The sequence below is a fragment of the Echinops telfairi genome, unplaced genomic scaffold (assembly GCF_000313985.2).
Source record: "Echinops telfairi isolate 266 unplaced genomic scaffold, ASM31398v2 ScPeMD7_7439;HRSCAF=8477, whole genome shotgun sequence".
NCBI lineage: Eukaryota > Metazoa > Chordata > Mammalia > Afrosoricida > Tenrecidae > Echinops > Echinops telfairi.
The window spans coordinates 4,786,213-4,804,086 of record NW_022111339.1 but is presented as its reverse complement, the minus strand read 5'-3'; the positions used below and the strand labels follow the sequence as shown (position 1 = coordinate 4,804,086).

Below are 17,874 nucleotides of genomic sequence, written 5' to 3'. Positions count from 1 at the left end.
GTGTACTTCCTCTTTTATTCCCGGCTGCCTGGAGAAAAACGCTGATTCATAGTGCCATTGCCTTTTGTTTTCCCAAGGAAAGTCTGTGTCTGTTTCTAAAGTCATTTTTTCCTACCACCCTGAATTTAATCTCTCTAGATTACTCTTTATTTTCTCCTCTTGTCGACACAGGCCCTTTGCTTCATTTTACTCCTAAATGTCAGGCTAGGCTCAAAGAAGTAGAAGGAATACCAGTGCATTTGTAAGGCTCCTTTTATAAAGAAACACACACAAATACTCTTCAAAGATTGTGCGTCACGAAATGTTGGCGATCTCAACCACTCAATGTGTACAATTCAGTGACAGGATGCAGATCGACTCACCATGTTGTACAGCCGGTCCCAAGACCCATTCCCAAACGTTTTCCATCCACCAAATGGAAATCATGGGCTGCTGTGAGTGTAGTTTGTCTTTCGCTTCTTAATGGATAGGGGGTTTTTTTGGTGGGGGGAGGGCGGGTTTAGTATAAATTCTAGATGCAGGCGGTTTCAAGGCTTTAAAGATTTTACTGGTAGTGTCTAGCTGGCCTTCTGGCACCCCCCCAAATATATGAGACACATAGGTGGGGCACCTTCTTGGATGGTTTTCTTCACCAAAGTGCAATATTCGTTTTTGAAGGAAGAGACGGGTTACAGATCTATAAAATAAGCTTTTGCTGCAAGGAGTTGAGACGTTGCTTTCAATGGACCTTTACTCACATACTATCTTGCAGAGGTTTGCTTCCTGGTTATAATTACAAGCCAGTGGCCTGCTGGCTGTTGTTTTAGGAGTTGAGTTCACCCTGGAGTCTCCTGAGCACGTGGAGTAGCACACCCCGATTATTCACATTAAGATTGTAATTCCATCCAGGGCCGATAGTGTCATCATAGAAACTGGATGGAATTACAGCCCTAAGCACCTTTTAGAAGGCTGCATTATTTATTGTAATACGTTATAAAGTTAAATAGATTTGTGAATATCCTGAAGGTTGGTGGTACTTAGAGATAAACATACTTCTAGCTGCACCGGAGGCTCCTAGTAAATATTTGTTGTGTCTGATTTTCTTCCTTAGATCCGTAGATACATTTTTTTTTTAAGAAAGGTCTGGAGAGATTGTATTTTAACTCTTTGTAGAATTTAATTTGTTGCTGCCTCCCCCTAAAGATACTATTAAGGTTTTTCTATTTACTATTGATGTAATAATTGGCTCCCTATATGCATATATTATTTAATATTTTTCAGTTTTCTAGCCCAGAGTATAATGCTGTATGATTCCAGTGGCCAAGAATCTTATTTCAGGAAAGTCCGTGTGTCCTAAGTAATTCCTGCTCATAAACAGCGCCTTTAGGCATAGCCTCAAATAATGTTTCTCATGCCTATGAGAGGAATCATTATGCCACCAGAAACGTTAGCCAGCTCGTAGAGCATTGGTTGGACCTTTTTCTTACCGATCTTAATTAGGACAAGTATTGTTCAGCATGTTTACCAAGTCATGGGTTGCCAACGGAAAGGCTGGCAGTTTGAAGCCACCAACAGCTCCACCAGAGAGAGATGTGGCCGTCTGCGTCACAAAGCTCTCCGGCCTTGGGAGCGCTGTGGCCGGTTCTGCAGTCTCTCCTGTAGAGTTGCTGTGAGTTGGGATGGACTCAAAGACCACGGGTTTGGCTTTTGTATAATCGGTGTACGAAACACCACTGCCCGGGCCATCGTGCCCTGTGAAACACAGTAGCGTGGAACTGCACTTGCCTTTTTGTTCATTTGTGTGCATGCCTGGGGAATTTGTTAGAAACTCGGGGATTTTTTAACTATGGAGTTTTGTATGAACACATGCTTGTAATTATTAGAAATTTTATACATCTACAAATTTCTATACACTTAATGCAGACATAGTTTTGTATAAATTTAAACCGATGAGAACTGAAATGATGTATTTCACCGGGCATACCTGCTGCAGATTACCTCTTTAGTATGCTAGGACATAACGTGGTCACTTTGAGGACTGAAGTGCACCCGTCCCAAGCCATAGTATCTCGTAACCACCTTGTGGGGATAAAGCTGAGCAGTGAACAGAGAAGACTGAAAGAGACAGGACGCCTTTGGGTTACGCTGTTGGTGACGAATATTGAATTTACCCAGGAGCTACCAGAAGAACCAGCCGTTTGTCTTGGAAGAAATAGTCCGAAAGTCCCTAGAAGGGGGGATGTGGAGACTTCGTCACGTCCATCTTGGGCATGCTGTCCCGAGAGAGACACATCCCTGGAGAAGGGCATTATGCTTGGGAAAGTTGAGGGCCAGTGAGGCAGAAGCAGATCTCCAGGAAGTCGCCACTGGTGGCTGCAGCTATGGGCTCCCACAGAGCAACGGCTGAGGGGTGGTCCAGGACCGGGCAGTCTCATTCAGCTGGGCCTGGGGTTGCTATGAGCTGGAGCAGCTAAAAAAAAAAATAATATATAGATAATCACATGAATTCTTACTTACAATTTTTATATCTGAAAATAATTTAATTTTGCTTGTATATGGAGGATAGATCGTGTGTGTGTGTGTGTGTGTGTGTGTGTGTAGAGCTAGTCATTACTGCCTCCCCTAACATAATTCATGTTTCTGAATTTGCCAAGTTGTTGTTTAATAAGAGCTTGATAATGCATGTAGAATATTCCGGTTCTTCACAATTCAAAGATTGCGCAATGGCTGCTTCCTCTGTTATTGATCTGCTTCAATGGAAATTCTAACGTCCTTTTTATTACCTAGAAGCATTTTATGTTAATCGTGTAAACCAGACTCTGATCTAACTACATAGAACTCCTAGAATCTCTTGCCATTAAAAAAAAAAGAATATTCTCTCATCTCTCATTCAAATTCTAACAGGAAGGACTGCTGAATGTTAGATAAGCTGCTTTTTAAAGTGTTAGGTCTGCCCACCCCTCCCCCAGCCTTGTGCCCTAGTGGTTACATACTGGACTGTTATGCGCAAGGTCAGTCGTCTGAATCATCAGTGGCTCCGAGGGAGAAAGACTCAGCTTTCTACTTCCACAAAGAGTTACTGAGTCTTGGAAACCCACAGGGGCAGTTCTACCCTGTCCTTTAAGCTTGCTATGAGTCGGAACAGACTCGAAGGCAGTAAGCTTGACCTTGAGGGGTTTGTTGTTGTTTAGTGGTGTCAGATAACGTGAATGCAAGTAGCCCTGGTGACTTAATGAGTTAGACATGGGGCTACTAGAGCCCAAGGTTGGCAGTTCAAACCTACCAGTTGGTCCAAGAGAGAAAGATGAGGCTGCCTGCTCCTGTAAAGAGTTACAGTCTCAGAAACCATGGAGCAGTTCTGCTGTGTTCTCTTGGGTTGCTGCGGGTTGGAATTGACTGGAAAGTAGCAGGTAAGTGTGGGTGCAAGAGCAATACAGTAACATTCCTTTCAGAATGTGCAAGATGTCTCCTGCTGTGGGCGGGGGAACTACCTAAGGTACCCTGACTGGTTACTCATTCAATTGTTCCTTCTCAGAAAGGGAAAACCCAGTGCTCTCCACTTCACTCCCTCTGAGGAAGAGAGATGGGGCGGGGGCGGGGAGAGGAGCCAGTGTCACTAGGCAGAAGGCCTTCGTTTTAGAATTACAAAGCAAAACAAAAATCACCACACTGTGGATGCATAGCAAGCAACAGAGTAGCACTCCCCCTTAGGGTTTCTGACTCATCTTTCTCCTGTGTAGCACCTGGTGGGTTTGAACTGCAGACTTTATGGTGAACAGCTCAGCGCCTAGCTAGGACCCCACCGCCAGGACACCTCTCATTGTGGAATGGTTTAGCAAGAGGCTTTTTGAGAGACTCTGCTACTCGCCATAGAGGGCAAACTAATCTATAAACGATAGTCCCAGGAACCCCTGTGTGGCATGGTTAACATACTCAGCTGCTAAGGGAAAGGTCAGAGGTTCGAATCCACCCAGAGGTAGCTGGGAAAAGGAAGACTTGGTGATCTATGTCTGAAAAAGCTATTGGAAACCCCTGTGGGTCACAGTTCCATTCTGACACATAAGAGCCCACCATGGGCTGGAATCAACTTGAGACAGATGCTGGTTTGGTGATCAAAGCGAGATAATGCAGTGAGAAGCATGTACAGCACCCTTACAGGTCAGTCCACCATGGCAGTGAGGGCATTTAAAGAATTGCTCAGATGATCAGCAGTTTCTGGATACAGAAATGGAAGAGTATGTGCAAGTTGAAGGATCAGGAAGCTCCTTACCCATGAACTTGTTTGTTTGTTTTTCCTAAAGAACACTTCCATTCTTGTGCTTTTTTCGATCTGTTTCAACCGCTTGCTTTACCTTTAGACTCTAAAGGAAAATGAATCCTCAATGTAAAAAACACACAAAAAAAACTGTTCATTTAAAATAGAAGCCACCTAGCTTTGTTTATAGGACTGAAAATTTATAGTTAAGGTAACAAATTCAAGTAACTTGACTTATATATTTATCAAGCATGGGTTATTTCTATAAACAGAGATAAATCATTGAGATTTTACTGAACACTAAATACTTTAGAAGTAGAGGTTAAATAAAACACTCAGGCATGTAGCCTGCTCATGACCTGTCACTGCTCTTCTGTGTACTTGGCAAGGTAGCTAACTTCTCAAGCATTAGGAGAAGGAGGATGTTGCATTATGTCAGTGGTCTTCAAGTGTGACTTCTGAAGTCCCCAGGGTCCTCTGTGTCTCCTGCAGGCCTCTGCTGAACTTGCCTGACACTGAGAGGGTGAGGCCTAGGAATCTCTTATGACAATGATTTCTAGTTCACGGAACAACCCCTGGCTGGTGTAAACCGTTAGCGCAGTCAGGTGCTAGCAAAAAGGTCAGTGGTTCGAGTTCCCCCACAGGTGCCTAGGAAGAAAACCCTGACCTGCTCCGCTTCTGAAACATCAGCCGTTGAAAAGCCTTTGGAGCTCAGTGCCCCTCTGACACGCGTGGATGGAAATCAGCTCGGTGGCTACTGGTTATCACCAGTAGGTGATACTAGGTAGGGCCATTGAATCAAGTGGCAATTAAGACCACGTCTAACTCTTACGTTTTAATAAATTCCTAGAAAAGGCAGGCAGTCAACCACTGAGAATCCAGTACGAACTACTTTAAAATGGGAGAGGTGGCTCAGCATTTCTGACCTCTAAGGGCTGTCTAGCTCGCTTGCTGTGGGACAAGTCTAGGATCTTTGCCAAAGAAGGAGCACCGAGAAAGGTGGCCATTTCCCTCCTCTGAGAAACTGACGTGAGGAGTGAAAGTGTCCCTGGAGTTTGGGGTTGACTTTGAGAGGTCCCTGTGCCTTAGAGGATCAGTCAAGGGCTCCATCTGTTAGTCCGGTGGTCGGCACCTTGAAGAACGGACAAATGGTAAAAAATAAGTGGCGCTTCTCTGTCAGCAAGCCAGACCTGAGGAAGGCCCAGGAGAAAGAGTGGGGTATGCACCATCCCACTGGCAGAGGTGCTGACAGCTCCTTGGCACCCAATGCGCAGCCTGGGCCCCTGCTGCTTGAGCACAGTTCCGTCTCAGGGGAAACCGGGTCAGTGCGGGTGTGAGCTGAGGAAGAAAGGGAGGTTGTAGGACCTCAAAGTGGTCATATCCGTAGTGGGAGCAGAGCAGTTTTCCAGGAAGAAAATGCGGAGGGGACCCTCTGTTGGTACGAGAGCGTGGTTCACAGATGCGCACAAAACACTGTCTGCTCTTATGGACCCCAGTGAAAGGCTTGTTTTCCCCTGAGCCCCAATCCTGGCGTCTCTGTCACAAACACTGGCAAGCCATTCCCTCCCCTAGACACCTCGACTGTCATCTCCAGATTACAGCACACAAGGGACCTAGGTCTTCAGATCTCCAATAAGGAATGATAAAGGTATTATTTTAATTTACTTTGGTTTGTTTAGTTGGGCGAAGCACCTGGGTCGTGCCTTATGAAGAGTAAGGAGGACTCTATGTCAAAAGGTCCCGCAGGGTCGTGAAGTGGGGTGGACGGTTGAAATAAGCTTGGAGGTCTGGGAGAGGAGTGATGACACCCCTCCTCCTACCAGCCACAGTTAGTTTTGGAAGGCTGTCAATAGCAAAATCTGGCTGTTAATTTAGAAAGCAGCTGTTGGCGATGCTGCGGCGGTGCTGGCCCAGTGGGCACCATTTCTGCCCCATATTCTACCCCAGGAAGAAGTGCGGCAAGCCATGTCTTGCTTGCAGCGTGGCTGGCCTAAGGACAACATACAGCCTTGCACTCTGGAAGAATGAGGAAGTGGTGGGTTGCTTTCCAAAGGGAGGCCTCTTTGGTCAGTAACCTGGTCTTGGAATGGCCCGATGGAGGGAAGCTAAGGATGTCTTTTCTCTGGTGTTTTGGAAACCTGGATCTCATCAGCTTTCTGGTTGGTTTTGGCTGTCAAGGCTTCTCATGCCAGAGCAACGGCGAGCCAGGCTTCTGAGGTTCCTCTGACCCATGTTGGCGGTCTCTTAAGAATAACTGTCATTCCAAGTTCAGCTGAAACACAGAGCTCCACACATAAATACATTAAAAGTATATGGACAGGAGGCGGAAAGTGGGGATTAGCAGACTGAAGAGTCACAAGTCTTGCCATGAAAAATACCATAAAACCCTCTTGGGAAGGCTCCTGCTTATGTTGCTCCTTGAGTGGTCCACGGCAGACGTTTTGATCCTTTCTGAGTGCTCCATCACCCCCGACCGCCCTGTGAGGGAGTTGGGGGACCCTCGCCTCCCACCCCTGCATGCATACTTGTCCTCGCTGTGTTGCAGGTAACGCGTGTGAAAATCATTCAGTGTCCTGATAAAGTAACTGACCCTCTCGCAGGCCTCCTAAACACCACCTCGGTTTCTTCTTCGATGCGTGTTCTTGTGAACTTTGGAAAATCCCCAACTGTATGATTTAGACCTCGGCTGCTGATCTGGGGAATGACAAAGGAGACCAGATGACAGAAAGGGGAAGGCCAGTTCTTCACGGCAGACCCAGTTCTCGCTGCGTTCAGCCAGCGATGTTGGCAGGGGCAGCGCAGTGCGTGCCCCGAAGGGAACAGGCTGCTCATGGAAGCCGAGTTAGGGTTCTCTTCTGTGCTGCACGTTGGGATGCTGGGTTATGGCAAGGCCCTTAAGGAAATGACAGGGGCGGGGGGGTGGGTGGGAAGGGGACATTTCACGGCTGTGGCCTGGGGTCTCCGTGGCACAGAGTAAGTGAAAGTTTTCAGAACTTGGATGCGTTGTGAAGAGCGGGCAGTTGGCAATTCTGTCGTTCGTATTGCTTTGTCTCCCCCGACTTCCTTATTGTTACACATCTATTTTATTTGGCCTTTAAGTGCATGGCTCTTAAAACTGCTGACGAATACCCGGCGTTTCACATTTTCCCAGCGTTGAAGCCTCACTTGGAATGCTCTCTTCTTGTTCCTGGGAAGTTGCGTAATTGCAGTAACTGTGCAATCTGCTCGGTGACTAATGGCCTCATCAGGACTTGAACAACATAAACAGTTCAGCAGAAGCCTCTGGTTTCCTGAGCGCCTTACATCCCGACAAGGGTGAGCTAATGGGAAGAGAAAGAAGGAGGTGTGCAGGGGCTGGTCTTTGATCCCTTGAAGTCCCAGCGTTCCCACAAACCCTGGGCGTTCTTCCCCAGGGATGGCGTTGCTGTTTTCAGATGCATGAGGCAGGAGTGCCAAATGGTCCTAAGTGGCTCCCGCTTGCTAGTCCTTAGTGTAGATCTTACACTTGGGTTACAACTTTTTCCTTCTCCCCTGAACACTGCAGACGGGGGCAGCTCTTTGGACACTTTCTGACAGTATGCTGCCCTGCAGGTCTAAACCGCTCTGGTTCTGCCACGCTGTTCCTTGGGATAGAACCACATTGGAGACCAGGGAGAGGGGATCAGGGGGCAGAGAGAGAGAAATGCTGGCTTGTGTGCGCAGCTGGGCTGCAGGGCTTCCTTCAGGAATAGTGGTGGAATACCCAGTAAGCAAGGTAAGCATGGGCTTCCTTGTGCTTACTTACTAATCTGTAGAGAACCATGTCACATTTCCCCCGCCTCAAACTTCCTGCTTCCAGATAGAGCTGGTACCCGTTTCTCTCCCGACCCCATGGAATCTTCCTCTAAAAATCAAAGCCTCTTTGCACATTCAGTCCCGGACGGGGACAGAGTCTCCAATAAGCAAGGTCAGCATGGGCTTATTTATATTTATTTACTAGTTATTTCAAGCGCCATGGTGACAACGTGGTTGGGCATTGGGTTCCTAACAGCAAAGTCAGCAGTTTGAAACCGCCAGTCACTCAGGAGGGAAAGGCGAGGCTTTATGTGCCTGGAGAGTCTCAGAAACCCACGAGGGCACTTCTGCCCGCTCCTAGACGGGTGGTCCGAGTCGGAGTCGACTTGGTGGCAATGAGGACTAATGTTTGGGCTTTTTGGGTTTCTTTACCCTGATGGTGAAACCCACATGGACAATTTTACTGCCATTAATTAGTACCTGTGCTTGGTACTCTGCCCTTGTGAGAACACTGCTGATTGGCACAGATTTTTCTTGGCTCTTCTTCAGGGATGCTTCTCTTGCCAAACTCCGCTGCTCCGATGCTCAGTGGGAGAGACGGGCAGCAGCGATGAAGGCTAACTAATAAAACCCAGCCCCGTCACGTCTCTGCTCCCGTGGACTTCTCCTTGCTGTCAGCTGTGGTGGAGCCGGCCCCTGACAGTGACCGCATGCACAAAGGAACAGGGCTCTCTTGTGTCCTGTGCTGTCTGTGAGGAGCGGCCGATCAGACCGTTGTGATCTGTTGCACTTTTATTGACTGTTTTGCAGGAGTAGATTGCCAGGCCCTTCTTCCGGGTCTGTCTTTGGTGGGCTGGACACTTATCTGTCAGCTGGTCGCACTGCGGTGGCTTGCGTGTTGCTGTGATGCTGGGAGCTATGTCACTGGTATTTCAAATGCCAACGGGGTCTCCCAAAGTGAACAGGTCTCAGTGGAGCTTCCAGACTATGAACAGCCGATAAAAAGGACTCGGCTCCCCATTGCAGAAGAAGAAGCCACCGAACACTGTATGCATTGCTTCGAAGCAACGTCTTTGTCTAGCAGCTCTGCCAAAACCTGTGTAGCACTCTGGCACCAGGCAGACCCGCCACGGGTAGCCAGGTCATGTCTGTGCATAAGGGATATTCCCAGGAGTCAAACCTGGGTGCCCTGCCTGGAAGAGGAGAATCCTACCAGTAAGTCAACTGTTGCTTCTGATTTCAGTAGGGAGCATGAGCAGCCTGCTTCTTCCCTTTCTATTATTTACTTATTTTAACAAAATTGTTTCTCTTCTGAGTTCGACCATCAATTAAAATTTTATTTGTTTAACGATATCATTCAATCACTAGAAGCAAAGGCTCTCATTGAATTCACACACACACACACACACACACACACACCCTCCCCCAATTCCCAAAGAAATGAATTAATCATGGAAGATTATATTGTTCGATATGCTGACATCAGTTCCTTCTTTGGGTACCGCTGGTTCGGTCGCAAAGGAGGGAAAGGGGGCTTTTCCATTCGCCATGCTACGTGCTCGGGCATCTTTCTGGTTTGTTGAGGACTCTGTGCTAAGGAGGCTTCCTTGTGCTAACGGTGAATACTACTCATCTGTTTGACTTGATTGCCTCCAAGTTTTAGATAGAGAGAAGGTTCGTGAAAAAGAAGGGCAAAGTCCTCCCTCCATGAGATGGATTTGCAGAATGGATACCACAGTAGGTTAAAATACAGCAGCGTCTGTGGGGGTGGCTCGGGACTGGGCAGTGCTTCATGTTCCCTCTGCTGTATATATGTATGTATGTATGCATGTATGTATGTATGTACATCGTGGTGACTCACACAACTCGGTTGTATATATGTATGTATGTATGTCGTGGTGACTCAAACACGACTCGGAGGCACCGAACAACAGCAAGAAGGTTTCAAGCAACTCCTCATAGACAGGAGCTAGTTTCCATACTTTTGGGGGTCTGTCCTGCACTCCCTCTCTGGGCTGAACCCTTCCCCCAATGCTCTCCCCATCATCAGAACTGCCCCAGGCTCCCCTTTCTTGAAAGCTCTGATGAATGCAGTGCATGGTGTGACTTTGATCTGAACTTGCTAGCCCTCCCAGAGACTAGTCCCAGGAGGAGGACAGTGTGCATGGTAAAGGACACGGGCGGTTGAAGAGAGAAAGGCCCTCACGGAGATGGAGCGACACCGTGGCGGCACCCAAGGGCCCAATAACGGGAACCCTGGTGAAGATGGGCAGAGGACTGGGTACTGTTTTGTCCTGTGATGCATAAGGTTGCGTGCGAACCAACCCGATGGCACCTCAGGACAATAACGCAGAGGAATGGGAGTTCTAGAAACAGAAGCCGCCAAGTACAATGGCAGGTAATCAAGTTATGCCACTCAGGACACTGTGTGTCTGGGGCTGTGAAGTCATATAGGGAAGACGTCTGGGGTCCCGAGGTCTTCAGGAGGAGATGTCCAGGTCATCACGTGCTCCCTGAGTCCTGCCCTCCACTGAGGCCGGGCCTAGGCTGCTCTGCGCGGACCACCCAGGGGTCAGAGCAGATCCTCCAAGAGCGGTGGACTTTCTGCACAGCCCAGTCGTGTTCTGTTATGGATGTGAGAGCCCAGAGGAGGTATTCCACCTTAGGTGTTCAACAAGATCAAAGCAGGCATACTGGGCTTGGGGATATTGTTAGCACCTATTAGCTTATGTGCTTTGATAAGAAAAAAGTTTAAAGGCAGATAACGCAAGTAAGAGATCACAGACTTCTTTTTAAATAAATACATTTTGAAGTTGTTTTGACCACCACAAGGAGCCCTGGAGATGCAGTGGGTGAAGTGTGGGACTGCTAACCAAAAGGTCCGTGGTTCAAATCCAGCAGCCGCTTTGCAGGAGACCCGTGTGGCAGTCTGCTCCCATACAGATTTATAGCCTCAGAAACCCAGTGGGGATTGGTACAGACAGGAACTGGAAACACAGGGAATCCAGGACAGATGATCTCTTCAGGACCAGTGCTGAGAGTGGCAATACCGGGAGTAGAAAGGAGGAACCAATTACAAGGGGGTAGAAAGGAGGAACCAATTACAAGGTTCTACATATAACCTCCTCCCTGTGGGGTGGACAACAGAAAAGTGGGTGAAGGGAGACTTCGGACAGTGTAAGATATGATAAAATAATAATAACATATATTATCAAGGGTTCATGAAGGAATGGGGAGCGGGGAGGGAGGGGGAAAATGAGGAGCTGTTATTAAGGGCTCAATTAGAAAGCAAATGTTTTGAGAATGATGATGGCAACAAATGTACAAATGTGCTTGACACAATGGATGTATGTATGGATTGTGATAAGAATTATACGAGTCCCCAATGAAATGATTTTTAAAAAATTGTAAAGGACGAGATTATAGCTCAAAATGATAATGACACAGTATGGACCACAAATAATAAAGGGGGAATAAAAAGAAACCCAATGGGGGCAGTTCTACTCTGGTCTACCGGGTCACTATGAGAGGGAATCCAGTACATGCCGGTGGGTTTGGGGATAGAGGGTTTCTGACCACGACCACATCAGGAACTCAAGCTGTGGCATCCTGAGCTCTCTAACTCCTGCAACAGCCGCACATGGAAAGGCAAGAGGCTGTAAAGACAGAACGAAGTGAAATCTATTGGAAAGATACTATTTGCGTTCTTTGGGAATGGTTCATCCCAGTAGTGTAACTCTGTCTTTCACAGATTTTCATGTCCATGAATAAGAGGTGCATGTACGAATGAGGGTTACCATACCTTAAGGGGAAGTTAAGAGATTTCATTTCCAAAGTATATTTCCCCAACATTCTGGCTTCGCCTATCTTGTGAACTTAGCCTCTTGCATAAAACTAGCTCCACTGCATTTCTTCTTCCTTTCGTCTCTCCCTCCCCTTCCACTTCCCCTTCTCTTTCTCTTCCTTCACTCCCTCCTTCCTTTTTCTGCCTTCTTTCCTCCCATCTATTCCCACAGGTTAATTTCCACTGTCTTTGCTTTCTTTTGTAATTAAGTAAATTGTATCTACTTATATTCAAATCAGAAAATGAGAGTAGGCTGAATATTCAGATGTCTTAGAAGAATAAATAATGAAAGTTAATACTGTAATGGTCTATCTGAAAGTCCTGTCTGTGCACCTGCTCAGCTGTCTGTCTCTGGTTTCCTTTTGTCTCCTTCTGTATACCAGCTCGAGGAGAGCGCCATGGGGGACTAGGAGCTGTAGATAAGGAAGGAAGCAACATTCTGGCTGAAAAGACACCGCTCAATGCCGGAGTGTAACGAGAGAATGATTTGTAAACTACAGTGTATGGCATTCTTAAGAGTTTGGAAATAAGATTTGCCTACATCATTAGAAACATAACAAAGTTGCTTAAGGCTTGAATAGTGAAACTAACATGCTTTCTGCGCCCCCAGAATCATACGAAATTCAGCTAGGTATCCAGTGATGTCAGATTGTGAACAATTAATCATCTCATGAAAAATCCCGCACATCATTTGCACACAGACACTGGGCATCAGTTTCATTTGCATCTGTTGGAAAAGAGTACGTCACTGTTCATTTTTACCACATCGCAGTCAACTTTATGTTTACCATTCCTACTAGAGCCCAAAGTCAAACTTTCCACCGAGTCAATTCTGACTTCTCAAACTACGAAACACGTCACTGCCACCAAGTCAATGCCAAGTTATAGCGACCCTATAGGACAGGGTGGAACTGTCCGTGTGGGTTTCTCAGACTAACTCTTTACAGAAGTAGAAAGCCTTGTCTTTTGCCCATGGAGCAGTTGGTGGTTGTGAAATGCTAACTGTGTGGTCAGCAGTACCCCCTCATCATATATATATATATATATAATTTCCAAAGTATATATGTATATAGTGTTTCCGATACTATTTCTTGACTAGAGGAGACAGCCTCATCTTCCTCCTGAGGAGCCACTTGGTGAGTTTGAACCACAGACCTTGTGGTCAGCAGCTCATTGCTTAACCATAGCCCCACCAGGACTCCTTCTCCTTTTAACTAGCCACGTTAAAATAATTCAATCCAGTCAAGAAGCGTGTTTTTCTCTTCGGAAAATCAAGTAACAGATGAAACAAAAATGCATCCGAAATTTTTGTCTGGAGGGAGGGAGAAACAAATCCAGCATTTTGACTAAAAGAGCAAGTCCTTTTTAGGTAAATAGCTACTGATGAAATGCGCAAGAAAATGATCTTGCTGAAGTAAATTAGGCAATCTTTACATTTTTGTTTTTCAATTGTTCAATTGCAGTGACAATTTAAAGTGCACTATAAAAAATGTGACTTTCGACAGAAGCAGAATTAAGACTACTAATAGAATACTGTAGACATTTACCCCTGAAATTTACCCATTATCTCTTGCTTCCAATCACAATGATTCATCCAGTGAGAAATAAACACCTGCACCCACTGCAGTTCAGTTGATTCTGATTCATGGGGACCCTTGATGGACAAAGTTGAACTTGCTTCATAGGATTTTCAAGACTGTCAACCTTTTATAGAAGAAGACAAACCTCATCTTTCTCCTGCCAAAAGCAAGCAAGCAAAGCATGAAGTTTCTCAGAACAAGCACGAACTGTGGAATGGGACCGAAATGCACAGCCAAGTGACATGGAGAGCTCCCCTTAGCAAACCACTACGCCAACGTCTCAGTGTTCACTGGCGCGGATGGAAGTGAACGCAGGGAAAGGAGGCTCCTATTATACAGGCATTTGTAGCTCCTATTCCTGGTCCAAATAGATCAGAACCAAAAGTGCTGAAAACGACTTCAGACCGAAATGATTAGAACACAGTTAGACAGGAAGACGAGGGCTGGCAAAATCATTTTTATCTTGAGTGTTAAAATGAACTGTGGTAGCCTATTTGATTTCAAACGCCTTGCTAAATGCTAGGGACCTCCCTGTTTCCTGTCTCGAGGTCGGATTACCAAATATCATTCAATCATTTTCTGGAGGGGAAGTTAAAAATAGAAGTCCCACCCCACCCCACCCCCTGCATATGCCACTAATACCTGTGTTCTAAGTCAGACCTCTGGACCTGCTAACTTCCCCAACAGCCTCTCATTCACATTGTGCTAATTCACGCGGTCCTTGATTCACACCTGGCTGTTGTTTGTTTATGTGGTTGTCTCCCTGGTGAAGATTGTTACACTCCTTTCAGGACAAGGACAATCTCTTGTTCATTTTACATGTCCCCTGTCGCTTGGCTCACTGCTCACAGTTGTTAACAACTGATTGTAATTTTTATCAAGTGCTAACCTAGTAAGTGAACATCAAATGCAATATAGCAAAGTGGCATGGGAAAACTTAGATGTGAACTGTTAAAATAAAAGTATAGAGGGCGACATGGTGAACAGAGGGTACAAGGACACTGCTATGTCACATCTTGTGATGGGATCGAGGGAGTCATTATGGGTGCTCCTGGGAAAACCTTTCTTGTCAGCTGTGAACATTCTAGAAGGGAGGCCAATGTTTGCCAGGAAACCTCTCGTGGAGGTGTTTCTATCCCCAAGAATCATCCTGGAATTCTTTTGCCCGCGTGAGTGGCTCACAACAGAAGATGCTCTTGGGTGAGTTCAGAGTCAGGATGGAAACCTGAAGCTCCCTATTATTTCCCTGGGTGGCACAATGATTCGTGCTCGGTGCTGCACCCTGAAAGCTTGTAGGTTCAAGTCTATCACTAGGTGTCTCGGGAGAAGAAAGGCCTGGAGACCGTTGTGAAAAGTCCCATGGAGCACGGGTGGACTCTGACATGAGTGGGGTCCTGCAGCAGTTGAGACGGACGCCCCAGCCCCTGGTTTGGGCTCAGAGAGAAAATACCCGTTTTGCCACTTGCCCTGCTTCCCTGCTTTTTGGCACCAGCAGTCTTTGACCTTTCCTCTGCCCCCTGCCCCGCTGCCCTCCCCACCCTAGGGGAAGAGGACCAGGGCCAGGTGTTCTTCATACGTATCCTCAGGGCCTGGCACAAAGTAGACCCTCAGCAAGGGCTGAAAGAAGAAGTAAGAGATTTCCTTTTCTCCTGACAGTTCAAAGCCAGTTCCAACCCCACCAAGAGTGGGCTTCCATATGTTGGTAATTACAGGGTCTGAAATAAGGAGCTACGTTATGCCTCCTTTTTATAGAGGTGTGTAGTTATGCCTCCTTTTTATAGAGGTGTGTAGTAAACCTGAGTAACTTACTACGTAAAGAGTTATAGTTATAGGATATTAAATCTGGCAAGAACTGTATCTCAACCCATTAAGAGCATTTCCCTGTGCTTTTCAGCCTGCGAGGCAGCACAAAAGCCGCTCACTGCTGCCCAGTAGATTCATACTCATAGTGCCCTCCCCCACAGGACAGCCCAGACCTGACCTGGTGGCTTTCTGAGGCTGTAAATATTTATGGTTGTAGAAACCATCATTTTTCTCCTATGGAGCAACGAGAAGTTTCAAACTGCTGACCTTGAGGTTCTCAGCCCAATGCACAACCCACCATGCCACCAAGTTCCTCGGTCGCCTCCCCGCCTCCCCTACTGCCTTCCCTGCCCCTGCACCCCCAGCACCTCTTCATGCATTCTGCTTATCATTCGGGCTTTGCAATGCAAATGTTCAAAACAGCTTGAATATTGGCTCAAGAGATGTTTCTCTTTACCCTTTCAAAGATTAGAGAGAAATTAGGTTTCTGTGGCTACCAGAGTTAACTGCCTAAGGCTGGCATGTGCACACTCCCCACCTTCAACCCTCAGTTTAATTGGAAAACGTCTGGAAGAAGGGGAAGAGAGGAGGCTTCCTAGCCAGGATGGTGGACCTTGGCCCTTCAGTGTTCGGAGTACTGTGATATTATTTTCACCTTTCAAAAGAATAGTGTATGCTTGGAGAAAGGCCTGGAGGGGAGATGGGAAATTACAATTTTTTTTCCCCAGCCACTGCTCAGGAGCCCTGGGAATGCAGTGACTCTCACTTAGCTACCAACCAAAGGTTTTATGGTTCCCGTCCACCAGCTGCTTCAACGGGTGAGAAATGTGGCTGCCTACTTCTGTGCTTCTGTGAACGTTCGCCCCCGGGAGCCCTGCTCTGCCCTACAGGATTGATGAGAGTCATGATCGTCTCAAGGTTTTTGTTCCTTGTGCTGCTGAGCCAGCCCCCAGCCCCAGACAGCCCTGTGCCCAGTAGCGCCCCCACTGTCAGTGACATGTTTACTCTTGTGAACGCTATAATTTGTATTGACCGATATTTTATAGTGGATCACCAGGCCTTTCTTCCCAGTTCTTCTGGGCGTAGGCTGGGAACTCAACTGGGTATTTTTGTTGGACCCGACAATGACAATTCTCCGCTGTACCCCTATCGAGCCCCATCAAGGCTTAGACCTAATTAATATGGTTGGTGGTCCTTGACTGAGGATAATCTCTAAGGTGGCAGTGGTTTCTAGTATGCCAGCGTTCTGGGAAGGGCTGCCCCATCACCAATCTCTGTGACACAGCTCCATCCTTCTAGACCTTAGTGGATTGAGCCTGGCTCCGGCTTTTGACAGGTCTAATTCTGCACCCATGAATTTAAGGTCCACCCTTCAGTGCTAGTTTTGCATAAGCTTTCAGGAAGGGCCCTATCTGTAGTTCCCTTTTGCAGCATCATTTCAGGGATTGAAATGGCAAGTTGGAGCAGTGTTCCCGCATAAAACAGGGCATATTGTGCTCACTTCGGCAGCACATAGACTAACATTGGAACGATACAGAGAAGATTAGCATGGCCCCTGCACCAGGATGACATGCAAATTCGTGAAGTGTTCCATATTAAAAAAAACAACAGGGCATATTTTAACATCTTTGTTGAAGTCTGTTTTCTTGGAACCAAGTCGTGGAAGAAATTGTTGGTTTCTGAGTCACGTGGTTTCTTAGCCCAGGAGAGTGGCTGTATGCAGAGGATGCATCCAAAACATCTGCCTGTCACTCCAGTTACATTTTCCATCAGTCGTGGTCCTCGCTGGTCTTCAGTGAAGGGATTTTGCGAATGCTGTCTGGGTGACAGAGTTGCAGTGAGCTTCGGAAGGTGCTTTGTGGCCCTCAGACAGCAAGCAGGAGCCGGGTTTGCTTTTGCAGCAGCGGCCTGGGTGATGAGCTCATGGACAGGGCTGGGTCGGGAGCCGTTGCGAAGTGGCCGTGATTTCCATTGCCCGTGGTTGGGAATAAATCTATCGGGACCATTAAAAAGCCTGTGGTTGAGTTTTGAGCCGTTTTTAAATGCCAAGCAGATTGAATTCATGGGAAATGAGCTTGAATGAGACACACACGGAACTGGTAGAGAGAGCACAGACTGCTGGGCGATAGACATGTGCCTTGGACCAGTCAATGGCTCTCAATTGGGGACCCATTCTGCCTCTTGGTAGACATTAGGCAATGCCGGGAAACACTTTTTTCTAACTGCCTCAGCTGGGAGAGGTGAGTAGTGCTACTGAGAGCTCATAGAAACCAGAGCCACTACTAAGTCTTCTTTGATGCAGGTACTTTGAGGATGTGTTAGTCCGGATACTTTAGAGAAACAAATCCACAGCAACTCATGTATAAGAGAGAGTTTTATATAAAGGTTAAGTGTGCCCAAGCCCACAGTCCAACATTAACCCATTAACCCATATGCCCAACACCAATCCACAAAGTCCTCCTCCATCTCAGAAAACAGATGCCATGATGCTGACTGCAGGAGGAAAGCCGAATCAGTGAATGTGTAAGCATCTCAGCGCTGGTAGAGGTCTCCCCACAGCTGCTCAAGGACGCAGGGCTGCATCCGGGTAGGTCCATGTGGCTTCTCCTCAGGGATGTCTTGCAGGAAGTGAGCCTTGC

At 46.9% G+C, this 17,874-nt stretch overlaps 1 long non-coding RNA gene and 1 other non-coding gene across 2 annotated transcripts in view; both read left to right on the top strand.

The window, feature by feature from the left end:
* LOC123522654 overlaps positions 1-17,874 on the top strand; it is a 267,540-nt gene that overhangs the window by 81,011 nt on the left and 168,655 nt on the right. The window lies entirely within an intron of this gene.
* Positions 16,729-16,835, top strand: LOC115872689. The gene has a single exon (XR_004048005.1). It is a non-coding gene; the product is annotated as a U6 spliceosomal RNA (small nuclear RNA).